This window comes from Felis catus, chromosome A1 (genome assembly GCF_018350175.1).
Source record: "Felis catus isolate Fca126 chromosome A1, F.catus_Fca126_mat1.0, whole genome shotgun sequence".
NCBI lineage: Eukaryota > Metazoa > Chordata > Mammalia > Carnivora > Felidae > Felis > Felis catus.
This window is the reverse complement of record NC_058368.1, coordinates 148028863-148056210: the sequence shown is the minus strand read 5'-3', so window position 1 is coordinate 148056210 and position 27348 is coordinate 148028863. Positions and strand designations below refer to the sequence as shown.

At 34.9% G+C, this 27348-nt stretch overlaps 1 long non-coding RNA gene across 1 annotated transcript in view; it reads left to right on the top strand.

The window, feature by feature from the left end:
• LOC109502801 overlaps nt 1-27348 on the top strand; it is a 91576-nt gene that overhangs the window by 41667 nt on the left and 22561 nt on the right. The window contains exon 3 of the long non-coding RNA XR_002743775.2: nt 18984-19099. This is a non-coding gene — a long non-coding RNA (uncharacterized LOC109502801). The remainder of the gene's footprint in view (nt 1-18983; nt 19100-27348) is intronic.

The window sequence follows — 27348 nt, the reverse complement described above, 5'->3', positions numbered from 1 at the left end:
CCTGGGTGGCTCAGTCGATTCAGTATCCAACTGTTGATCTCAGCTCAGATTATGATCTCATGGTTCAGGGGATTGAGCCCTGTGTTGGGCTCCATGCTGATGACGCAGAACCTGCTTGATTTTTTTTTCTCTCTCCCTCTCTCCCCCTTCCCTGCTGTCTCCCTCTTTCAAAATAAAGAAATAAATGACATACTTTCTTAATGTAGTGGACCAAAATTAATGAATGGGTTAGGATGTTTTCACAGTATCACATTTATTTTATTAATACCCAAGGCAGGATCACTACAAATTTCTTGATATATTATTGCATGACATACATCATTATAAAATTTAAAACATGTTTATACACACTTTCATATGGCTAGTTTATGTTGATTTAAAATTCAGTACTACAATCAGAAGAAGTACATTCAAAATTAATTACACATGGCAGGGAAGTAGCAACCATTGATTATTAGTTAGACCACTTCCCAGGTAGAATTCTAGAATGCGTATTAGAATATACAAGTTTGTACTCCAGAGGAGGGTCTCGCTGGGAATAGAGAAGACATGAGTTCTGAGAGCCAAGCCTTGGGCATGCTGATAATTATAACACAATAATTATTGTTGTGTTTACATTTTTATTCTCTTTATATCCTATTCACCTTTAATATGAAAATCTGAAGAGTTCACGATACATACTGTACCTAATTGATATTGCATTTTGGAAAACTTTTTTGATGAAATTATTCTTTTCAGTTTTAATTTTAACTTTTTACATCCAAAAGCATGCTATGATGTGTTCATATTAATGGTAAAATTAAAGTAAAATTATAATATTCATTTTGGAATTATTAAAGAGGAAAAGGATGTGTGCATAGTTCATTTGCAGTTTGTCTCATTTAGGCCCTGCAGCATAGACATTTATTAATTTTAAAACCACCTTTATATCCGTTATGTGACTTGTATAATAGGTGACTATATCCATGAAGCTATTGCCAGTTTCCAGCATCCTCAGGGATTTTTCATCTCATATAAATGGTCAGAAGTTAAATGTTTTTAATTGAACACACGTATTTAGTTTGGGCTCTTTCTATGTGGGATTTCTTTTAAATCTACCTGTGTATCCTAGTGCAAACAGTGACAACAAATCCAAAAGCAAGTGCAGCCTGGCTGCACTTTCCACCCTCTAGGTGGAAAATAAAGTCTTTTGAATCCTGCTTCCTTGGAAGGAATGTGCCCTTACGAAAGAGTTCCTCTAAATTTGTTAATCATTTCTCTTTGTTTTCTTTGTATAATTTAGTTTTGCCTGTTTCTGACCTCTAAATAAATTGAATTACAGTTTTAAAAAAGTTATTTTGGGAAGTTTGGACTGTAGTTGTCGAATGCAGAAGAAAAGTAAAATAGCAAGTAAACAATCATTTTTTTAGGACCTCAGCAATAGCATCTTAAATAAAAGCACCTAATTTTACAGAGCCCTTACAGGTACTAATCATTGTTCTGAACTCTTAACAGACATGATTTCCTTTAATCTTTATAAAACCCTGTACTATGGATCTTTGGATATAGGCCAGTAACTCAAAGACAGCCTTGTGAAGTTATTCAAAGTAATTAAATTTAGGGGCGATTGGGTGGCTCAGTCAGTTAAGCCAAGGACTTCAGCTCAGGTCATGATCTCATGGCTCCTGAGTTTGAGTCCTGCATCGGGCTCTGTGCTGACAGCCCAGAGCCTGGAGCCTGCTTTGGATTCTGTGTCTCCCAGTCTCTGTGCTTCTCCCTCACTCATGCTCTCTCTCTCTCTCAAAAATGAATAAACATTAAAAAAAATTGGGGCGCCTGGGTAGCTCAGTCAGTTAAGCATCCGGCTTCTGCTCAAGTCATGATCTCACTGTTTCTGGGTTTGAGCCCTGTATTGGGCTCTGTGCTGACAGCTTGGAGCCTGGAGCTGCTTTAGATTCTGTGTCTCCCTTTCTATCCTTCCCCTGCTCACACTCTCTCTCTCTCTGTCTCTCAAAAAAATGAATAAATTTTAAAAAATTGTTTTTAAATAAAAAATTTAAAAAGTAATTAAATTAAAAAAAGACGGTAGTACTATTTTTAATTTTTAGCATGGTAATGAATTAAGTTTTGAATTATTTTAACATTTATTTATTTTTAAGATAGAGACAGACAGACCATGAACAGAGGAGGGTCAGAGAGAAAGGGAGTCACAGAATCTGAAACGGGCTCCAGGCTCCAAGCTGTCAGCACAGAACCCGACGCGGGGCTCTAACTCACAGACTGCGAGATCATGACCGGAGCCGAAGTCGGACGCTTAACCGACTGAGCCACCCAGTTGCCCCCCCCTTTTATTATTTTTATTTTGTTTTAATGTTTATTTATTTTTGAGACAGAGAGACAGAGCATGAACGAGGGAGGGTCAGAGAGAGAGGGAGACACGGAATCTGAAAGTAATGAATTAAGTTTTAAATGGAGCCTAAATATATTTTTTGAGAAGAAGTGTTATTTATTATTTTATTAGAAGTAGGTTATAAAATATATTTTAATTTAAAAAAATGAAATGTAAGTATGAGTAAATACACCTAGGGAATTGTAACAACAACAACCAAAAAAAAAAAAAAATGCAATGGGAGAGATACAGTTATCAGAAATGAGGAAATGATACTATTTATAAAAATTATATGATCTTAAGAAATGGGACTCATATGAAAGAACTTCAAGGTTTTGACAAATCCATAGACCCCTAGAATTAAACAAGGAAAGTATTAACATATCTAAGGACCAAGTGAATTAGAAATTTAATGAAATCATATAGAAAACTAGGTTAGTGTTACAGATTCCATTTGGGGAATGAGGAATTGGGTAAGTATAACTTGAATATAAGACTTTTGGACTACAGAACCATCTCTGTTGCGTTACTGTCAATAATAGATGGGGCGCCTGGGTGGCGCAGTCGGTTAAGCGTCCAACTTCAGCCAGGTCATGATCTCGCGGTCCGTGAGTTCGAGCCCCGCGTCAGGCTCTGGGCTGATGGCTCAGAGCCTGGAGCCTGTTTCCGATTCTGTGTCTCCCTCTCTCTCTGCCCCTCCCCCGTTCATGCTCTGTCTCACTCTGTCCCAAAAATAAACGTTGAAAAAAAATTTTTTTTTAAAAAAATAATAGAATGAAAAAAATACTATTCAGCTATCCAATCAGAATAGCCTAAAGAATCTTGGCAGCAGCATAGATTTTTAGGTAACCTCAGTTTGTATCCACCAAGCCCAAATTGCTTGAAATGTTCAAATTATTATCTTAAGAGGCTAACATCTTTCCATCCCAGAAAGATATATAAATATAGAAATGTTTAAAAGAGTCACAACTCTCTGTTAATATTGTTGCGTTAACCTTGTATCTTCAGTAATTTTAACTTTGAAAAATTGTAACAGTATATACTCTTTTGTGACTATTCTTTCATTTAATACTCAGGAGTAATGAGTGTCCCGAAATATTCACAGGAGTTTTATTAATAATGAACAAAGAATATCCCTCGAGATAAAAATTAAAGAAAAAGAATTTTTGTAAATCCATTTAGGATACTCAGAGAAATAAGATAGAAAACGAACAGGCAACATCTTGGAGTAATCTTATAGGTTTACTTTTTGTGTAGAAACTTACTAATTAATGCATCATACAGATACATTTAAGAGACCTCAACTTTTATCATATGTACAAGTTTAGTTTATAAAACTTACCAGATTAAATAGCTGAGGATATAATAGAAATATTAAAAAAGGATATTAAATATTTTAAATATATAAAGATTGTTGAAAATAGTTGAAAGTATATGAGTTTTATAATCTCAAACATTTGCAAAGGCTACAAAAGGTAATTTTTTACCTTTTAAATTTTATAGCTCTAATTATCCAGAATAAGTTTTGTACATCTAGACTTTAAGATTTGTAACTTCAGTAAATTGGAAATTATTTAAACTGAATAAACCCTAGTAATCATTTCTGTGAGCAAAACTGCCCTCCAGGCCATCAAAACAAACAAAACCAAAAAACTCTTCTTAAATGTAGCAGCAAGCAGTAAGCACAAATTTGGGTTTAAGATGAAAAGAGCTCACATTCTAATGTTCCCTTGGATTTTAAAAAGATTTTGTAGGAGAGCACTTTGACCTGAAATATTGCTTAATGGTCTGTGGGTGCCAGTTCTGTACAGTCTTACCTCTTCTAACTTTTTGCTTTTTTTTGCCTTTTGTAAATGTGCTTATAAATGAACAGATAATGATGCTTCCTTATTGGTATGAATTCTGTGCAGTTTAACAATTTTTGAACAACTTACAGCCTGTAATTATCTCTGCCTCATAGTTATATACTGAGATTTCGTTTTCAAATTATACTTTTATCCTTTGCAGTTTATTCCTCTACTTTTCTATTTTTGTAGATAATACAGTAAGTAAACACAGATATGAAGGGGATAATTATTGCTACCTTTTAATTTTTTAAAAAACACATACTGCACCATAAAAATGGTTAATAATAACATAACCATAGTTATTCACCTAGTAGCAGCCTGAAAAGAAAGAGTACAGAAAAGGAGTAAGTCTAAAAGATAAAGTTAAGAAGAATATCATTATCAGTTTGTTTCTGAATGTTTTTGCATACTTCACATCTCCAAGCTTTATAATTTCATAATATTTCATCACAAGTTTGAGATTCTATATTCTCAAGTTTTGTATCTTAGTAATTATAATAAAATAAAATTTAAAAAAAAGGAGTAAAAGCTTTTAAATGGAATTGTTTTAACATTCCTAAGGCTCCATGGGCTTCTGTTAGCATATTTTATTCTCAGTATTTATAGTTAAAGCACATTTCTCCCTTTTTATACATTTCTAAATTTTCATTAATTCCTTATAAACAAATCACAGAGTAAGCAAAGCCAATTGAATGGTGGCTGAACAGCCATCACTACTACACAGTATTAAAAATTGAAAATTAGCACAGTTTTAGCTTTACCAGCTAATTTAGTTAGGTATCACCCTAAGGCATCAACACCATTTATCACTATCACTGCAGCTTGGCATGAAGGCACAGTCACCAGTAGCTTTTACAAAGCAAATTAAGAACTGTTAAAATTCTCTTTGCTCAGGGAAGGAAAACATTTAATATTCTTTGTGTATAAATCCTTTGTGGTCAACACCAATGCCATGATTAGCCTTAACCTTTGGACGTTCTAATAAAAAGGTGTGTTGCCATGTGTAATGGCTTATGATTTTCAATTCCTAAAAAAAAATATTTTAAAAATTATGATTTTCAGAGGTTGTTTTTATACTGAAAAATGACTATGTTCAATGTAGCCGGAAAGACAACTATATTGCATTTCTTATTAAGAATTAAAATATAAATTACCCTTGCTTATTAGTTATTTTTAAAAAATATTTAATTCTTATAAATCATATTTTGAATACAGATTAAAAAAATATATTTATTTATTTTGAGAGAGAGAGATAAAATACAAATGGAGGAGGGGACAGAGAGAGAGGGAGAGAGAGAATTCCAGGCAGGCTTATCGAAGTCAGTGCAAGTGAAGTCATTGCAAATCCAACATGCTTGAACCCATGGCTTGAACCCATGAAGTGTGAGTTCATGACCTGAGCTGAATGATATCAAGACTCAGATGCTTAACCAACTGAGCCACCCAGGTGTCCCTGAATGCAGAAAGTTTTATTATTTTTTTAATAGTCTATTTTTTTAGAGCAGATTTAGGTTCATAATAAAATTAAGAGAAAAGAACAGAGATTTCCCATATGCCCCTCACTTTACTCATGCATAACCTTTCTATTATCATATCCCCTCATCTGATTGGTACATTTGTTACAATTGATGAACCTATGTTGACACATCATTTTTACTCAAAAGTCATATTTTACATTAGGATTCACTTTAATGTTCTCTTGTATGGATTTGGACAAACATATAAAGACATTTATTCACCATTATAATATAATACAGTGTAGTTTCACTGCCCTAAAGATCCTCATTGGTCCACCAGTTCATCCTTCACTATCCCCCACATTACAGCAATCCCTGTTTTGTGTTTTGGTTTTTTCACTGTCTCTATTCCTTGCCTTTTCTAGAATGGAATATAGTTTGAGTCACACAGTATGACTTTTCAGAATGCCTTCTTTCACTTAGTAATATGCATTTAAGGCTTTCCTGAAGTTTCATAGCTTGATAGCTCTTTTTTTTAGGGCTGAATAATACTTTATTTTCTGGATGTACTGGATATAACAGTTTATTTGTCCTTTCACTTACTGAAGGATAGCATACTGTAACATTTTAAGTCTTGAAGTTGGTCAATATTAGTACTCTTTTTTCTTTTTAAGTGTTAACTTTGCTATTCTCTGTCTTTTACTCTAGGTTTTTTTTACCTCTTCTTATACTCTTTAGAATAAATATGTTGATATTTGCAAAGTAGCCTGCTGGAATTTTGATTGTTAATACACTGAATCTGTAAATCAAATTGGGAAGAACTGATGCCTTGACAATATTGAGTCTTCCTATCTATGGAGAGAGAGTATTTTTTTTTCTTTATCTCTGGTATCTTTCATCAGAATTTTGTGGTGTTTTCTAATAAAGAACTGTACACATTTTGTTAAATTTATATCTAAGTATTTCACTTCTAGAATACCAGTATAAATGATATTATGTTTTTAATTTCAGATTACATTTGATTATTGTTGGTATATAGGAAAGCAGTAGGCTTTTGTATATTAAGCTTGTATCCTGAATCCTTGTTAACATCACTTATTATCAGTTCTAGAAGTTTTTGTTGTTCTTGATCATTTCAGATTTTCTACAGTAGATAGACCTCATGCCATCTGTGAACTAATACAGTTTTATTTCTTCCTGATCTATATACCTGTATATTTTTTTCTTGTTTTATTGCATTGGCTAGGACTTCAGGATGATGTTGAAAAGCATTGGTAGAGGAGATATTCTTTCTTGGTTCTTTATCGTAGTGGGAAGGCCTGTAGCTTTTCACTATTGAGTAAGATGTTATCTTCAGTTTTTTTGTAGATATTCTTTGACAAAATTCCTTTCTATTCCTAGTTTATTAGTTTAACATCATAAATGGGTGTTGGATTTTATCAGATGTTTTTTTCTGCATCTTTTGATATGATCATGTGATTGTTTTTCTTTTTTAGCCTGTTGATATGATGTTTATTACATTATTTTATTTTTGAATATTGAACTAACCTGGAATAGTTGATAGAAATCCTACCATTCATACATTCATAGTGTAAACATTTTTTATACATTGCTGGATTTTATCTTCTAATATTTTGAGGATTTTTGCATCTATGGTCATGAGAAGTATCAGTGTGTAGTAGTTTATTTTTAGTATTAATGTAATGTCTGGTTTTAATATTACAGTATGGGTGGCCTAATAGAATGAGTTAGGAAATATTCCTCTACTTCCGTATTCTGAAACAGATTGTAGAGAATTGGTAGAATTTCTTCTTTAAATGTTTGTAGAATTCACCTTGAACACATTTGGGCCTGATGCTTTCTGTTTTGGAAGGTTGTTAATTGTTGATTCATTTTTTTTTAAAGAGATATAGGCCTATCATACTGTCTATTCCGGTGTCAGTTTTGGTAAATTGTATTTTTCAAGGAATTGTTCTATTTCAATTAGATTATTAAATTTGTGGGCATTGGGGCGCCTGGGTGGCGCAGTCGGTTAAGCGTCCGACTTCAGCCAGGTCACGATCTCGCGGTCCGTGGGTTCGAGCCCCACGTCGGGCTCTGGGCTGACGGCTCAGGGCCTGGAGCCTGTTTCCGATTCTGTGTCTCCCTCTCTCTCTGCCCCTCCCCCGTTCATGCTCTGTCTCTCTCTGTCCCAAAAATAAATAAAAAAACGTTGAAAAAAAAAAATTTAAATTTGTGGGCATAGAGTTTTACATTGTATTCCCTTAATATTCCATGAATGTCCATGGAATAGGTAGTATTACCCTTGTTTTACCTATGATATTAAAGAATATCAAGGTGTGTTTTATGTCCCAGAATGATGTCTATCTTGGTAAATGTTTCATGTGATCTTGAGGAGAATGTGTATTCTGCTTTTGTTGGATGAAGTAGTTCTAAGTTGTCCATTATATCCAGTTTTTGTTGTTGAATTCATCTGTGTCTTTAATGGTTTTCTGCCTGCTAGATCTGTCCATTTCTGAGAGTGGGGATTGAAGTGCTCAGCTATAATAGTGGGTTTATCAATTTCTCCTTGCAGTTCTATAAGTTTTGCCTCATGTGTTTTGGCACTCTGTTGTTAGTCATATAGATATTAAACATCACTGTGTCTTCTTGGGGTGCCTGGGTGGCTGAGTCAGTTAAGCGTCTGACTTCAGCTCAGGTTATGATACCGTGATTTGTGAGTTGGAGCCCCGCATTGGGCTCTATGCTGACAGCTCAGAGCCTGGGGCCTGCTTCAGATTCTGTGTCTCCCTCTCTCTCTGCCCCTTCCCCGCTTGCACCCTGTCTCTCAAAAATGAATAAATGTCAAAAAATTGTAAAAAAAAAAATCATTGTGTTTTCTTGGTGAATTGACTCCTTTACCCTTATATAGTAACACTCTATTCCTGATAACTTTCCTTTCTGTATCTGAAATTAATATAGCTACTCCTGCGTTCTTTTAATTAGTGTTATCATGGCTTATCTTTCTCCATCTGCTTACTTTTAGTCCATATGTGTCTTATATTTGAAGTGGGTTTCTTATAGATTACCTATAGCTGGAGCTTGTTTTTTGATCCACTCTGATAATGTCTTTCCATTGATGCAATTAGATCATTACATTTAGTGTTTATCGATAAAGTTGGAACACTATCTACCATATTTGTTACTGTTTTCTATTTGTTGCTCTTATTTGTTTCTATTTTTGTTTTCTACTCTTTTTATGCCTTTTCTAGTTTTAATGGAGTATTGTATATAATTCTATTTTCTCTCCTTTCTTACCATATCAGGTTTACTTCGAGGCAGGTGGCAACAGAGTCCCTTAACTTTTATTTGTCTGAGAAAAACTTTATATATCCTTCACTTTTAAAAAACAATTTCTTAGATACAGATTTGTTGCTTGCTGTTTTTTTTTTCTCTCAGCCCTTGAAATATTTCACTTCACTTCTCGCTTGCATTTTTTCAAAGGAGAAGTTGAATTAATACTTACTTTTGCTACTTAGTAGGTAAGAATTTTACCCCCTCTGGCTTCTTTCAATTTTTTTTTTCTTTATCTTTGCTTTTTTATAGACTGAAGTGATAAACTTAGGTGCGGTTTTTTGGCATGTATCCTGCTTGGTGTTTTCTGAGTTTCCTGGATGAGTGGATTTATATGTCATTAATTTAGGGAAATTGTTACTTATTATTTTAAATATTTTCTCTTTCTTTTTTTAAATGTTTATTTATTTATTTTGAGGGAAATATATATGTGTGTGTGTGTATATATATATATATATATATATATAGAGAGAGAGAGAGAGAGAGAGAGAGAGAGAGAGAGAGAGAGAGAAAGAGAGAACATGCATGTGAGTTGGGGAGGGGCAGAGAAAGAGGGAGAAAGAGAATCCCAAGCAGGCTCTTTGCTGACAGCACAGAGCGGGATGCTGGGCTCAGTCCCACAAACTGTTAGATCATGACCTGAGCCTAAATCAAGACTCAGATGCTTAACCAACTTAGCCACCCAGGTGCCTTGTCCATCCTCCCTCCCTCTTTCCTTTGTTTCTTGCTTGCTTGCTTACTTTCCTCTTAACCCTTCTGCAAAAAAATGCCATCAAAGACATTTTTCATTTGTTATTTTTTTTCTCTAGCATTTGTTTTTGGTTGTTTCATAGAATTTCCATCTCATTGCCTATATTGATCATTTGTTCTTATGCTGTCTACTTTATCCATTAAAGCCCTTATCAAATTAATCATAGGTGTTTTAAATTTCCAGGCTAATTCCAACATTCCTGCTGTATCTGAGTCTGATTCTATTGATTATCTCTTTCAAATCTGTTTTTTTTTTTCCTTTTTGGTATGTCTTGTAAATATACATTTACAAGGAACTGCTGTAAGTAGGCCTTTAGTAATGTGGTGGTAAGCCATGTGGAGAAGAATGAATAGGTCTCAGTCTTTTAGTGAGACTGTGCCCCTGGACTGTGACATGCATATGATTATCAGTCCTCCCCTACTTCCATACTACGTTGGACAATATGTCTAGAGTGAGCTGAAGTTTAGTATTTCCCTTCTCCCAGATCAGTTAAGTTCTCATAAAACCCAAATTAGGCTCCTGTTAAATTATTCCTCATGAGGTCAGACCCTGTTAAAAAGAACAGAATGCTCAGGTTTATTTCTAAATGGGTCCTTTTCTTCTCCCCCTACCAGAAGTGCAAGGGGATTTTTCCCCAATACTCACTGTGAAAACCTGGTAAAGATTCAGGAGGTAAACTCACAAATAATGGAGTCCCTAGATAACTGGGTCTCTGTAGAGTTTTTAATTCTCAGAGTTGTCCACACTAATCTTTACTGTCTGTTCTGCACAGTTACAGCTAGGCATCGCAAAATGTAAAAGTGAACAGAAATGTACACTTACACATACATATAAACCAAATCCTATATGTGTATCCTATTTCTCTTATTTTCTTTGTCTTCTGCTTAGAGAATTTAGTCTATTTCTGGCTGACTTTTTTTTTTTCTGTTCCATTAACCTCTACTTTTTTCTGTCATCAAATAGTACCTTCTTTTCACTGAGTTTAAATTCCTCAATCGTAGACATTTAGGAACTTATGAATGTACAATAACTGTTACTGACTAGCAAGAACTTTTTAGGATAATACATAAATAATGATTACTAACAGTGGCATAATAAGGGGAAGAATATCTAATCAATGTATCAGGTAACTTGTCAGTATATATTCTTTGTTAATAACTAAACACCTAATGGCTGTTTAGTAAATGAAGCAGGTCACTTGGCATTGTCGACATTGTGATTATCATCAACAAATTTATAAGCTTTTTCTAGTTCTAAGCCAGTGTCTGAGTACTATATTAATCCACAAAGTCTATCAGAGCCCTATTCAGTAAGAAAGTCCTTCACTGTACTAATTTTTGTCTTGATGGCTTGAACTCTGGGATGAAGCTATGCAAAAAACACTGGCTAATGCTTTTGAATTCATGCTGTTCTTCTGTAAAATTTATTGAGTTCAGATGCAAAATATGATTTTATAGGTTAGCTATTTGAGATTGATTTGTTGTTCATTATTTCCATGTGATCCAGTATCTTATTAACGTTATTACCTAACGTTCAATAAACAAGACATTTACTCATGGATCCTAAAACTTGTGATGCCTTGAAACACACACTTTACTAATTCCAATAATGAGTCTAATGACTAAAATAGCAAACATTTCTATTATTAGCTTCTAAAATAGAATGATCTTAGCTATATGGAACTTCCCTAAAGTTTCAGGGCACAAGTTATGCTCTTTAGCACTTCTGTGATAGATAAGACAGATATACGGTTTCTTATATAGGTATAAGAAGCACTATAAAATGACATATTCCACACATAATAGAATCCTTTCTCCTACTAAATAACTCATTAGCTCATCATTGCTTTATCAGCTTGTTTCTCTAGGAAAACATGCTGCCTTTGTGTGATGAACACAGACAGTCTGAGGAAAAATATAGCTATTACATTATTATTTGAGTATGAGCTCTACAGTAGGTTCTCATTGTCTTGTTGCTCTCTACCTAAGATGTACTTAAAAATTTAGTTGTGTCTATTAATCCAGAGACTTAATAAAAATAACTGTGATCTCATAAATTCTAAATTTTGATGACTGCCAGTTCTTCAGATACATTTGTGAGGAGGCAAATATATCAAACAAATAATTTGTTAAAGTATTTGTTTAAATCATCTGAATAAAATAAGAATCCAACATTTATATAAATGCCGAGATTCTCAGAAAGCTGTTATACCACTTCATATAAACAGTGCCACATTTTGGTAGAGCTTCATTTAAAATCTCTACCAACTTAAAATAGCTGTTTTTTATATTTTTTATATAATATCATTTTCTGTCTCAGCTAAGAGTAATAATATCAGACACACACACACACACACACACACACACACACACGTGTGTGTGTGTGTGTGTGTGTGTTTCATTTATTGTTATTCACTTTCATTATTCAGGATAGTTAATATTCTACAGAGTTGCCACAAACACACAGTTAGTGAATAGGGAATTCTTGCTCCTAGGGAAAATATAGGGTTAGGTTCCTGAGAGACTTGTCACATTTTCATCAACTAGCTTTATTTTATATGCATTTCTGTTTAAAGGCACCTTATTTAATATATCTTACATAATGGATTGCATGGTCTTATGCCAGGGGTTTGGAGACCATTTCCATTACATAGGTTCATTTGACAATGTCCTCATGAAACAAACCAGTTATTTCAGTGGTGACAAAACTCAAAATTTGTGCCACTGTGCACATGTGTGTGAATGACCATGAAAACACTGGCAGTACTGATTTGGGAATTATAAATAAATTTTAGTGAGTAGGCACATTCACAAATACAGAATCAATGAATAATGAATTTTTTCATGAATAATAAATTCTTGTTTTAATAATTCCACTATGAATAATTATATTTGTTTTAACTTTAATACCTATTTTTTAACTTCAGTTTATCCTACTGAACTCCTGAGACTCAAAAATCAATTCATTCCCTCTCCTCTTCAGTGTTTATTCAACTGTGTTCTCCTCAATGAAAACATCCCTTTATACTTTTATCAGTTAGAGTTCAATATGACAAACAGAAGAACCATTGCGGGCTCTTTCAGACTTTGGTTTTCGTATTTGAGGCTGGAAGTTGAAGTCTGCAGAGCAGGCAGTTAGGAAGGAAAGATGGACAAAGAAGGAAAGATGGATAAAAAAGAGAACAAAGAGAAACTGAGACTCAGGTAAAAACTGGAACCCTTATATGTTAACTGGAACCCATTTCAGTTTTCATTGCTTCTGACTATGATGAGATTGTTGTCCTACATGAGAAACTGTTGTCCTTCTTTATGGAGCTAAACACACATCTGGCCCAGGATTCATAGAAGCTGAAGGAAGATCTAGGGGGATGTAAATCATTTGCAGGCCTGCTGCTGCTGCTTGCCCATTTCCCCACCATACAGGTTTAGCCAGCAGAAAGCAGCAACACGTGTGAGCTCAAAAGTGCCCCATTACCTTGGTATACCTTCTGCACATAAAGATCAATAAACCTGCTGCTTTATTTCTTCCCTCCACATCTTTGCAACAATGTGTCTTATGGCCTACTCTTACCAACAGCCTACAGGTAAGGTTATTCCAAGGAAAGTAATCAGCTTTGCTCAATTAACTTTTTGTTAATTAGTACTCATACATATCTACCCTTGTCACTTAGTACCTTTTGTCTACCTTTTGTCACTTAGTACCCATATATATCTCTTTAAACACACTAATTTCCAATAAAAACAATCAAGTGATGCTTCTACCTAACATGATATAACTTTTCCACTGGCTTTAATCATAGTAGTTGAGGGTATTGAGAGGCCTCCTGGGGAATCACCTATCTTCTAGATATATTATTATGAGTCCTCATTGTGTAGTAGCAACCCACTATTTCCTTGATTGTCCGAGTCATTTACTCAATCAGAACTGTAACCCCTTGCTTTATCTGATTCATTGACATGAGGAGCTAAAAGTGGTTAGGTTGCCATCTCAAATTCTAGTTCAGTAGAATCATTATTTTGTCATTGATATAATCATTCCAACTTTCAGATTTAAGACTTCTCCACCATTAGAACCTAAAGTTATAGGGAATAGGAAATCTTACCTCCCCTCCACTCTCTTCTCCCCTGCCCTTTTCTTTTCATTATCCTTTCCTTCCTTTCCTTTCCTTTCCTTTCCTTTCCTTTCCTTTCCTTTCCTTTCCTTTCCTTTCCTTTCCTTTCCTTTCCTTTCCTTTCCTTTCCTTATGTTTTGTTTCGTTTCGTTTCGTTTCATTTTCTTTTCTTTTTTTTCCTTCCCTAATGGATCACTTGTGGTAATAGTGAAAGGAGGTACTTTTCATTTTTACCCTTTGATTCACAGATCCATAAATCTTGGCTATGGGAGAAACATATATGTGTTACTGATTTAGAGTAAGTATCACATCCTGGAGATAAATGTCCCACATCTGCAAGGTTGTACAACTGAGATATAACCATAAGTAAGAGTTCATAAGGAAATTATTCTGTTCTATCAAGCCAGGTGTTTCTAGATGATAAGGAAAATATACATCCATTGAATTTATGGAACTGGGCTCATTTGCAAACTTCATTGGTTGATCCAAAATGATGTTGTATATAACATCAACCTGGTTAGTTTGGTATTCTGTAAGTCCATGGATAGTGACTTTGGTGGAAGCATTGCAGACAGTGAAGAAAAATCTAGGTCTAGAGTAAATGTCTGCTCTAGTGAGAACAGATTGTTGCTTCTTCCACCAGTTGACCTGACTGCTAATCCTAGGGGATGGTGCCATAATAGGGGCTAAGTGTTGGGTTCTGCTGTGGGCACATTTGTACTCACCAGTGGCTGTAACCAGCTCTCTTCTGGTGAGTGGAAATCCTATATTCTCTTCCCACTATAACATCTACTGCTGCCATGGTCAATTTGTTCATCAGCCAGTTAGGCAATTTTAAGGAGTGCCTGGGAGCAGGATGACTGACTTTCAGAATAATGGTCACCTATTTTCCTCCATAACACCTACAACAATTTGACATACCATATTTATTTGTCTATTGGTATTTATTGGCTCTTTCCCACATTAGAACATATACTCCATTGAAGGCAGCATTTATTGACTATTTTTTTCACTGTATTCCCACACATAAAAAAGTATGTGAATCATAATATATTAACTAAAAAATAATTTAAAATTAAACAACATTTAACTTTATAAATAACTTATGTATGACTGCTATTTTTATTTGTGATTTATTAACAACAACAACAACAACAACAACAAAAAACACCTGAGTGTCACAGACATGTTACTTACCAGTAGTCATTGATTTATTTCATCATGGAACTTGGATTCACACCTTGTTTGCCTGATTTACAAACAGTACTTTTAACCAGGATGATATATTACCTCTTGTTTTGAAATAGTGGATTTTTTTTCACAAAGTAGAACAGTGTCAGAGGGAGTTTTCTATTTTGAAATTTTAATGTCATATGGGAGAAGTCCTGCAGGAAGTCAAAACTGTGACCACTTTCAGTATCAGGTGCTTTATGAAAAATGCAAATACTTTGGATTCATCTGTGGAGTTTTCTAGGGTCTGACAGTATTAAATAGACATTTTTTAAAAAAAAATATTTATTTTTAAGAGAGAGAGAGAGAGAGAGAGAGAGCAAGCATGGGAAGGGCAGAGAGAAATGGAAACACAGAATCTGAAGCAGGAACCAGGCTCTGAGCTGTCAGCACAGAGCCTGACGCTGGGATCGAACTCAAGAACTGCAAGATCATGACCTGAGCCAAAGTCAGATGCTGAAATGACTGAGCTACTCAAGTGGCCCTAAATAGACAAATTTTGAATTTCAAGGCCTGCTAAGGCTGTTAGTAGTAAACACCTCAGAGCATCATTTAGGGCTCCTAGAGAGTTATTGTACAGTAAGGGCAAGAAACCACACCTACGCAAGTATTTTATAAAAAATTGCAACCCAGCTCGTGATGATTGAATTAAGATGGGATAGTCCCTCTTCGGAGAAAGATAATATAATATATAGTCTTTGTATATTTCATTAACAGTGTCCTTTATTCAATTAGAAATCTACTGGAATATTAAGAAAATACAGCCAAGAGGAGAAAATCAGATAATAGACATAGGGATGATCAGGTTATTAGTGTCCTCAAATATAAACTCTAAGTTAACTGTGATTAACATGTCTAAGAAAATAGAAGGCAAGAATAATTTTGCCAGAGGACAGTAAATTATGAAAACAATCAATGGGAAATTCTGTTTCTAACCAATACAATAACTGAAATTAGGAAATCAATGTATGGTATTAACTAAATTGGACAGACAAGAAGAGAGGATTTATGGACTAGAAGATAGATTATTAGAAAATATTCAGGCTGAATTGCCTAGATAAAAGCAGGGCAAATGCAGAAGGGAAGAGATGAAAAGGAAATGAGGGCAAAAACAACATCAAAGAGTTAATGGCTCAGAATTTCCTTTTTAATGACAAAAGCACATCAATTTATATATTCAGAAAGCATTAAGGAACCATATCAGGATAAATGCGTGGAAAAGCACATCTACACATATTGTGGAAAAGTGATAAAAAGCAAATAAAAAGGAAAAATATCACAATCAGTCAGACAAAAAAGACAACTTTCAAAGGAGCAACAATAACATGGGCAGCAGATCTCTCAGCAGAAACCGTTGGACCCAAAGGAGGAATAAAGCTAGATGCTTCCTGATAAATACTTTATAAAGCTACAGTAACTAACACTATGTAAACATGTAATAGTGAGTAAGTATACCAAGGAAACAGACTAGTTATAAAAGAAAGACCCATACACATATAATATCTTGAATTATGACAAAGGTATTCCTGTGCACTTGGGGAGAATAATCCTTCCAATAAATCACAGTCAGATATCCATATGGAAATTTGAAAGAATAAAAAAATTCCAGAATAATTTCACATCAAAATGTGAAGCATGAAGCTAATAAAGCTTCTAGAGTAAAATGTGAGAGAATATCCTTATGAATTAGGATAGTAAAAAAATTTCTCTTAAAGGCAGAAAATATAGAAAGTTGGCAGATTGTACTATATTAATAACTTGGTTTATCAAACGACACTGCTATGAGTGAAAAGCAAGTCTCTGAGTTAGAGAAGATGATTGCAATATATGTACCCCTGAAAAGGAACTTACATTCATAATTTAAGTCTAGAAGAAAAAAATAGACAAAAAAATTAATAAATCCTTCACACACACACACACATACACATGCAAACGTACACGAAAGGATATCTATATCTTTACTTCTATCTTTTTGTGCCTTTGTTAGAGAAGTGCAAGTTAAAATTATGATGAAATACCATTGTCAACGCAAAAAGTGGCTGCTTTCTGTGAACGTTGTCCCTCCCATAACCTACCCCAAATTCATATGATGAAACCCTAGCCTTCAAATGTGATCTTAATAGGTAGGGACTTTGGGAGGTGACATGATCTTGGGAATGGAGATCTCATTAAATGGAATTTATACACTTATAAAAGATACCCCATGAAGCTCTCTACCGGTTCTACTAGGTAGAGACACCATGAGAAGAGTGCTGTCAGTGAAGTAGGAAAAGGGTCCTCACCATATCATCCTGGTGCCTGATCTCAGTCTGCCCAGTCTCTAGAATTGTGAGCAGCAACATTTTGTTGTTTTTAGGTTACCTAGTCTGTGGTATTTTGTTCTAGTAGCCCAAATGGAGTAAGACAATAGATAAAATGAAAAACAAACGAACAAACAAAATTATTGCCTAAGATATAGAGAAACTGATTCTATTATACACTGTTTTAGGAAAGTTAGATTGGTATAATTACATTAGAAAATAGTTGTCACCATCAACCAAAGGTGAATGAGCTGATATCCTATTACCTAGCAATTCAACTTACAGCATATACCTAACAGAAATGCGCATATAGAAATGTTGGTATTAGCGTTATTCATTATAGTCCTAAAGTTAATATAACCAAAATATCTATCAATGTTAGGATAACAGAAAGATTCATTCAGTGAATTACCTTTCAACACTGACAATGAACATTGCGTTCTGCACATCACAGCATAGATAGAATCCCAAACATGATTATAAGTGTAAGAAGCCAGATATAAGAGAGTGAGTTTCCTATATCCTATTTATATACATTTCAAAAAATTAATTGGCACAAGAAACCTATGGTTACTGAGCTCAGGATAGTAGTTACTTTTGATGAAGCATAGTGAGTAATAACAGGTACGAGGGGAGCTTCTGGTAATGTTCTATCCTACCAAGTGCCGGTTTCATCACTGTTAATTTTGTAAAAAAAAAATCACTTATTATGTTTTTGCACTTATTATTTTTGCACTTATTATTTTTGCATAAATTTTGCACATTAAATGCATCGACATAAAATTTCCCTTTTTTATATTTAAAAATTTTAACTAAAAATAAAAATGCCATCCTGCGCCATAAGAAACTCTGATACTCGGCTTAGAGAGGTATTTTTTTTAAGATTATTTATTTTGAGAGAGTGAGAACAAGCGCAGGGGATGGGCAGAGAGAGAGGGAGAGAGAGAGTTCCAAGCAGGCTCTGCACTGTCAGTACGGAGCCCCTACGTGGGGCTCCATCTCATGAAATGTGAGATCATGACCTGAGCTGAAATCAAGAGTTGGATGCCTAACTGACTGAGCCACCCAGGTGCCCTGAGAGGTATTTTTTAATTATATATTAATGAGCATTGTTGACAATAGACCATAACAACAATTTGGGAAAGCAAAGTCTATTTCAATGATTACCGTGAAATAAATTTATTAAAGTTAATTTTGCCTGGAACCTTAAAATATTTTAAGAATAAAATTACTCTTTATTTTTCTTAAAATTAAAAAAAAAAGGTGAAATGCTGTTACTTGTAATGCAATGGCTAGGAAAGTTCTTACAGATAGACTCTAAGGGCAAATATAAATTAAAAATGAGAAGCTTGATTCTCCTTGCTGGAAATAAGGGAAGAGATGTCTCCCTTTTCTTTCTCCCTTTTCTTAGAGTACTTACTTAAGATAACTTGTAACTTCGTTTCCTGTGTCCTGGAAATGTATGTAGTTTCTCTTAAAAGCTAAATAAGACTTATTGTGTCTGTGTTGCAACTCAGGAATGCCTTTCTCAGGAGCCTGGGAACCATCTCATTGAAATGTAATCATTTCATTTAATTTCATTTCAGAGACACCCCATTACCAGGTTCCGTGGGAGAATGGAAGCCTAACTTCAGCAAGCCACCTGGCTCTAAGACTGCCTCCTGTCATAAATATGTGAGAAGTTTATTTTTACTTTTTTTAGGTAAGCGAATTAAACATAGGTGACTGCCTCAGTGAATTTAGGATGAGCTCTGTGTGACAGTGTTGTCAAGTTCTCTTATTATCTTGAGAACATACATGCAATGAGTTCTATGTGGTTACATGGATAAAAGTGTCAGATTTGTCTCTGTCTTGGCAATCTCTTAGCAGATTGCCTGTGATGCACATCACATTCTGGTTTAATTCTAATTCAGCAACAAAATTGGTTTCTTTTATGCCTTTGTGGAGAAGTTTTCTGAGTTGGTAGAAGATTTTGTTTTTAATTATATTTTTCCACCAGTGCACGTACATGATATAACTGCATATAGATGTGAATATACATCCAAATATATTAGAAAAAAACATATGTATAAGAGTTGTTATACTCCAGTCTTTTTTTAGCAGCCTGTATATCATACCCATTGTAATATCTTCTTTTCTACTCTATTCATTAAATATTATTTTAAAATTTTTATATTTATGAAATACTTTATTTAAATTAGGAATGAAAATAATTTTGAGTGCAAAAAGGTTCTTTATGAGAAAAATGTCCATACTGAAATTTTATTTGTTAATTTTAATTATGGAATATATGGCTTCAGAGTCATCATTGATGAAGGATTCATTATATAGGGAACAGAAATTTGTCACATAACAAATGAGAGAAAAGAGGTAGAGTATATTTTAATTAATTTTTAAAACAATAAAAAAGATTAATTCAAGAAAATTAAAGTTAATGTTGACATCTGAGAGGACAAAATGAGCCAAGTTGGTTTTAGGAGATACTAATGGTATGTGTTTTACTGTTAAATCTATTCATGGCAAGTGACTTGGAGACCCAGACATTCCTGGACATCTTCTCAACATATTCATCTCTGATTACTAAAGAAGTGGAGAATAACTATGATTAATGATAATAAGTCCATTAAGCCTTCTGTCACTGTGCTACAGTAATACAGTTTTTGGCCAAAGCGCATTGTGGAGAAGGTAGATAACTAAAATAATTTGTGAACAGTGCTAATGACCACAGTACTATTACTAAACTTCATCTTCCTAAAGAAGAAAATACAGCTGAGCCAAAAATTGTTGGACCTCTGATGGTTGGACCTTGAGAGTACAGAAGCCATTGAATGAAGCAGTTTTAAAAGCAGTCTTATTTTCACATATTAGAGTGTACCACCTAAATCTCATGTTAAATTTGAAACTCTCATTAAATTCAAAATGTTAGCCTCCCTCTTTCTCCACAACCCCACCTCCATGAATCCCGGCCAGTGCTCTCATACCTCATTGCTTTCTCTCTGAGAGCAGTAGGAAAGTGAACACATGATCTATTTCACTCAAGTCTTACAAGCTCCAGGACCTTACCCTCATCTATTGATTTTAGCTCCTCCAATATTGAGCAGTGTGGAGAAATTTCAGCATCAAGATAAGGATCCATTAATTTAGCCTTTTTAAATGTGTATTTCTCTCTTGGTTGAGTCATACATTTTTTTTTCAAATGCTGGCTCTTTTAAGTAGTATATAGATGATTCTTTCAAAGACAATTAATGGAGATTCCTCTGGACTTTTTAACCACTTTCTAACACAGCCATTGTATTCTCCAACTGACCTTTGTCATATTCCTTTAGTTTTGATACAGTGGTGATCTCCCTCCTCCTGCTAATATCACCTTATCCAGAAGATAGTTTTGTTGAGCAACCCAAATTCAGTTGCCTTTCACGGAGCTGGAGTATGGAAATTCAACCCTTTGCCTACTACCTCAGAATGCAAATGGTCTTTTTTCTAATTTCCTTTCCACTTAGGGATATTCAAGTCAGCCTCTGCCTTCAGACTTTATCAGCCAGGTGCCAATCTCTATGATTCTCCCTCAAATGTCAGAGGGTTCTTGTTAATTCTCCCAAGAATATCTCTGAATCCTCTATTCCAATACCTGTGTGGCCTATACATCTCTGTCATTCTTCGAGCATTCAGGTAGACAGTGAGATATTTCTCCTCTTATAAACCATCAAAATCTCTATTACCACTTCTTTTGACTACCCTTTTAGTTGGCTTGAATTATAGGAGATGCAGTCTTCTTCTATCTTCATAACTAAGAGAGAGAGTAAAAAAACATTAGACTGGTTATGGGTTTCGAAATTCTTTTTAAAGAAGCTCCTCCCCTGTTGAATAACCAGTCTTCTCTCATATAGGCTATTGAGGCTGATGATCACTGGACCAGTTAGCTACCTTTTAGTGAGACCTTTGAGTATGTGACTAAGTTTCCTTTTAGAAAGTGGGGACATATACCATTAATCATCTCTGAATTTGAGCTTTTAATTGACATTCTTGGAGATAGGAAGAGTCTAATTTTACATTCCATTCCATTTGAAAGGAACATAGCAAAGACAAGATGTGTCAGTTACACTCAACACATCCATATCCAGGGAGAAGAAGAGTCCATGAAAATGTCCTATCTTGCAACAGGAAGTAGGATATAGGAGAAGGTGGACTTTGATGCTACTGTGTCGCTTTCTTTTGCCTGTCTGTGTGTGTATGTGCGTGAATGTTAGATAATCTCTTAAAATGCCGGTAACGTAAGCATCAAAACTCAATTTATTAATACATATAAATTATTTGCAGCCAAACAACACTGATTCAGTTTTCAGGAGCTTCTCTATTTCTGAACAATACTAGAAGTAAAATGAAAATTTTTCTAACACTCCACTTCACATTAAGCTGTTGAGTTCAAGAAGAATAAGATCATTCTCATAAAACAAACACTAATTTTCTCTGCCACTTAAAGTAGTAATGATAAAGAATGTAATAACACTGATGTGGCCTGCCATCATAAAATGATTATCATTTTCATTTTTTTATGTGTCTTCTCATAGGATTGTCAGATCTCAGAAAATAGGCAATAGAGATATTATAAATCCAAATGGAAATTGTTTTCAGTTTTATGTAGAAGATAATCATGAGATTATAAATTCTGACCCCAGCCTTAACCAGTGACAACTCAGCCCTTTTGACTCAGTTTCTTTGTCTACATATACTTCCTCTATTATACTGTTTCAGAGAATTCAGACTGCATGTATGTCCATGATTTGAATACCGATGAATGCTATAGCAGTGAGAGATTTGAATATGTGAGACAATTTATTTTATCATACTATGTTTCACAAGTAGCTTTTACTTTCTCATGGGGTTATCATATACTTTATATATTTTTATAACCATAGTATTCCTAACTCACTAACTAAAGTTTCCAAATGTTTTATATACAGTAAACAAAAATGGGAATTTAGCCCAGCCTCTTTATTAAAGTATTTGTTTTCCCTGTCATCTTCAAAAAATGTCATGTATCTATATATATGTATATATAGATATATACATATATATGTATCTACACACACACATTCCCCTTTGCTACTAATATATAGTTGATAGATATAGATATATCAGTTGAGACTTCTATTTACTGAGGAAAAAGAATCAGTAGCTGTAATTAGCAGGTTACTAAAGGAAAGGAGAGAATTGCTTGAATTTAATCTATGTGTGTGTGTGTATATATATGTGTGTGTGTGTGTATACATACATACATATATATATGATATTTAATGCTAATAGAATCTCATAAAGCTATCCAAATTCTTGATATGTATGGAATTCAGTAATAGTAAGTTGGATACATAACTTTAACTTTTTCTGAGGAATTCCTTACTTTTTCTACATTTTCATGTTTTAAAGAGCATGCACTTAAGTGCCTATTAGCATTTCTATTCTCCCCACTTGTTTTAGTACATTCATATTACATCTACTTTGTTAAATTTCATTTCACACTAAGTTTGAGTTTTTTATATAGGAATTTGGCTCATAACTATTATATTTCAATTTGGTTATAGTAAACCCAAATGTTAAAAAGAACAGCTGAGTCTTTATTTTATGGTTCCAAGCTCCTAATTTGTGCTTTTAGAACTTGTGAGCTGCTTAGATTTCACAGGTCGTTAACAGCATCATGAGTGCCCCTGCCACTGGCTATATCAGAGAGACATTTAATTAGTCAGAGATACTGAGGCTTTACAAGTTTGTATTGCACACGTCTATGACTACTTGGAATAAATCTTTTTTTTTCAATATATGAAATTTATTGTCAAATTGGTTTCCATACAACACCCAGTGCTCATCCCAAAAGGTGCCCTCCTCAATACCCATCACCCACCCTCCCCCCCTCCCACCCCCCATCAACCCTCAGTTTGTTCTCAGTTTTTAAAAATCACTTATGCTTTGGCTTTCTCCCACTTTAACCTCTTTTTTTTTTTCCTTCCCCTCCCCCATGGGTTTCTGTTAAGTTTCTCAGGATCCACATAAGAGTGAAAACATATGGTATCTGTCTTTCTTTGTATGGCTTATTTCACTTAGCATCACATTTTCCATTTCCATCCACGTTGCTACAAAGGGCCATATTTCGTTCTTTCTCATTGCCCTGTAGTACTCCATTGTGTATATAAACCACAATTTCTTTATCCATTCATCAGTTGATGGACATTTAGGCTCTTTCCATAATTTGGCTATTGTTGAGAGTGCTGCTATAAACATTGTGCTATAAAATAAGTGTCCCTATGCATCAGCACTCCTGTATCCCTTGGGTAAATTCCTAGCAGTGCTATTGCTGGGTCATAGGGTAGGTCTATTTTTAATTTTGTGAGGAACCTCCACACTGTTTTCCAGAGTAGCTGCACCAATTTGCATTCCCACCAACAGTGGAAGAGGGTTCCCATTTCTCCACATCCTCTCCAGCATCTATAGTCTCCTGATTTGTTCATTTTGGCCACTCTGACTGGCGTGAGGTGATATCTGAGTGTGGTTTTGATTTGTATTTCCCTGATGAGGAGCGACGTTGAGCATCTTTTCATGTGCCTGTTGGCCATCCGGATGTCTTCTTTAGAGAAGTGTCTATTCATGTTTTCTGCCCATTTCTTCACCGGGTATTTGTTTTTCGAGTGTGGAGTTTGGTGAGCTCTTTATAGATTTTGGATACTAGCCCTTTGTCCGATATGTCATTTGCAAATATCTTTTCCCATTCCATTGGTTGCCTTTTAGTTTTGTTGGCTATTTCCTTTGCTGTGCAGAAGCTTTTTATCTTCATAAAGTCCCAGTAATTCACTTTTGCTTTTAATTCCCTTGCCTTTGGGGATGTGTCGAGTAAGAGATTGCTACGGCTGAGGTCAGAGAGGTCTTTTCCTGCTTTCTCCTCTAGGGTTTTGATGGTTTCCTGTCTCACATTCAGGTCCTTTATCCATTTTGAGTTTATTTTTGTGAATGGTGTGAGAAAGTGGTCTAGTTTCAACCTTCTGCATGTTGCTGTCCAGTTCTCCCAGCATCATTTGTTAAAGAGACTGTCTTTTTTCCATTGGATGTTCTTTCCTGCTTTGTCAAAGATTAGTTGGCCATACATTTGTGGGTCTAGTTCTGGGGTTTCTATTCTATTCCATTGGTCTATGTGTCTGTTTTTGTGCCAATACCATGCTGTCTTGATGATGACAGCTTTGTAGTAGAGGCTAAAGTCTGGGATTGTGATGCCTCCTGCTTTGGTCTTCTTCTTCAAAATTACTTTGGCTATTTGGGGCCTTTTGTGGTTCCATATGAATTTTATGATTGCTTGTTCTAGCTTCAAGAAGAATGCTGGTGCCATTTTGATTGGGATTGCATTGAATGTGTAGATAGCTTTGGGTAGTATTGACATTTTGACAATATTTATTTTTCCAATCCATGAGCAGGGAATGTCTTTCCATTTCTTTATATCTTCTTCAATTTCCTTCATAAGCTTTCTATAGTTTTCAGCATACAGATCCTTTACATCTTTGGTTAGATTTATTCCTAGGTATTTTATGCTTCTTGGTGCAATTGTGAATGGGATCAGTTTCTTTATTTGTCTTTCTGTTGCTTCATTGTTAGTGTATAAGAATGCAACTGATTTCTGTACATTGATTTTGTATCCTGCAACTTTGCTGAATTCATGTATCAGTTCTAGCAGACTTTTGGTGGAGTCTGTCAGATTTTCATGTATAATATCATGTCATCTGCAAAAAGTGAAAACTTGACTTAATCTTTGCCAATTTTGATGTCTTTGATTTCCTTTTGTTGTCTGCTTGCTGATGCTAGAACTTCCAACACTATGTTAAACAACAGCGGTGAGAGTGGGCATTCCTGTCGTGTTCCTGATCTCAGGGAGAAAGCTCTCAGTTTTTCCCCGTTGAGGATGATGTTAGCTGTGGGCTGTTCATAAATGGCTTTTATGATGTTTAAGTATGTTCCTTCTATCCCGACTTTCTCAAGGGTTTTTATTAAGAAAGGGTGCTGGATTTTGTCAAAGGCCTTTTCTGCATCAATTGACAGGATCATATGATTCTTTTCTTTTATTAATGTGATGTATCACGTTGATTGATTTGCGAATGTTGAACCAGCCCTGCATCCCAGGAATGAATCCCACTTGATCATGGTGAATAATTCTTTTTATATGCTGTTGAATTTGATTTGCTAGTATCTTATTGAGACTTTTTGCATCCATATTCATCAGGGATATTGGCCTGTAGTTCTCTTTTTTTTACTGGGTCTCTGTCTGGTTTAGGAATCAAAGTAATACTGGCTTCATAGAATGAGTCTGGAAGTTTTCCTTCCTTTTCTATTTCTTGGAATAGCTTGAGAAGGATAGGAATTATCTCTGCTTTAAACGTCTGGTAGAACTCCCCTGGGAAGCCATCTGGTCCTGGACTCTTATTTGTTGGAAGATTTTTGATAACCGATGCAATTTCTTCGCTGGTTATGGGTCTGTTCAAGCTTTCTATTTCCTCCTGAATGAGTTTTGGAAGCATGTGGGTATTTAGGAATTTGTCCATTTCTTCCAGGTTGTCCAATTTGTTGGCATATAATTTTTCATAGTATCCTTGATAATTGCTTGTATCTCTGAGGGATTGGTTGTAATAATTCCATTTTCATTCATGATTTTATCTATTTGGGTCATCTCCCTTTTCTTTTTGAGAAGCCTGGCTAGAGTTTTGTCAATTTTGTTTATTTTTTCAAAAAAACAACTCTTTGTTTCGTTGATCTGCTCTACAGTGTTTTTAGATTCTATATTGTTTATTTCTGCTCTGATCCTTATTATTTCTCTTCTTCTGCTGGGTTTAGGCTGCCTTTGCTGTTCTGCTTCTAATTCCTTTAGGTGTGCTGTTAGATTTTGTATTTGGGATTTTTCTTGTTTCTTGAGATAGGCCTGGATTGCAACGTATTTTCCTCTCAGGACTGCCTTCGCTGCATCCCAAAGCGTTTGGATTGTTGTATTTTCATTTTCTTTTGTTTCCATATATTTTTAAATTTCTTCTCTAATTGCCTGGTTGACCCACTCATTCTTTAGTAGGGTGTTCTTTTACCTCCATGCTTTTGGAGGTTTTCCAGACTTTTTCCTGTGGTTGATCTCAAGCTTCATAGCATTGTGGTCTGAAAGTATGCATGGTATAATTTCAATTCTTGTATACTTATGAAGGGCTGTTTTGTGACCCAGTATATGATCTATCTTGGAGAATGTTCCATGTGCACTTGAGAAGAAAGTATATTCTGTTGCTTTGGGATGCAGAGTTCTAAATATATCTGTCAAGTCCATCTGATCCAATGTCTCATTCAGGGCCCTTGTTTCTTTATTGACCGTGTGTCTAGATGATCTATCCATTTCTGTAAGTGGAGTGGTAAAGTCCCCTGCAATTACCACATTCTTATCAATAAGGATGCTTATGTTTATGAGTAATTGTTTTATATATTTGGGGCCTCCCGTATTCGGCGCATAGACATTTATAACTGTTAGCTCTTCCTGATGGATAGACCCTGTAATTAGTATATAATGCCCTTCTTCATCTCTTTTTACAGCCTTTAATTTAAAGTCTAGTTTGTCTGATATAAGTATGGCTACTCCAGCTTTCTTTTGGCTTCCAGTAGCATGATAAATACCTCTCCATCCCCTCACTCTCAATCTAAAGGTGTCCTCAGGTCTAAAATGAGTCTCTTGTAGACAGTAAATAGATGGGTCTTGTTTTTTTATCCATTCTGATACCCTATGTCTTTTGGTTGGCGCATTTAGTCCATTTACATTCAGTGTTATTATAGAAAGATACGGGTTTAGAGTCATTGTGATGTCTGTATGTTTTATGCTTGTAGCAATGTCTCTGGTACTTTGTCTCACAGGATTCTCCTTAGGATCTTTTGTAGGGCTGGTTTAGTGGTGAC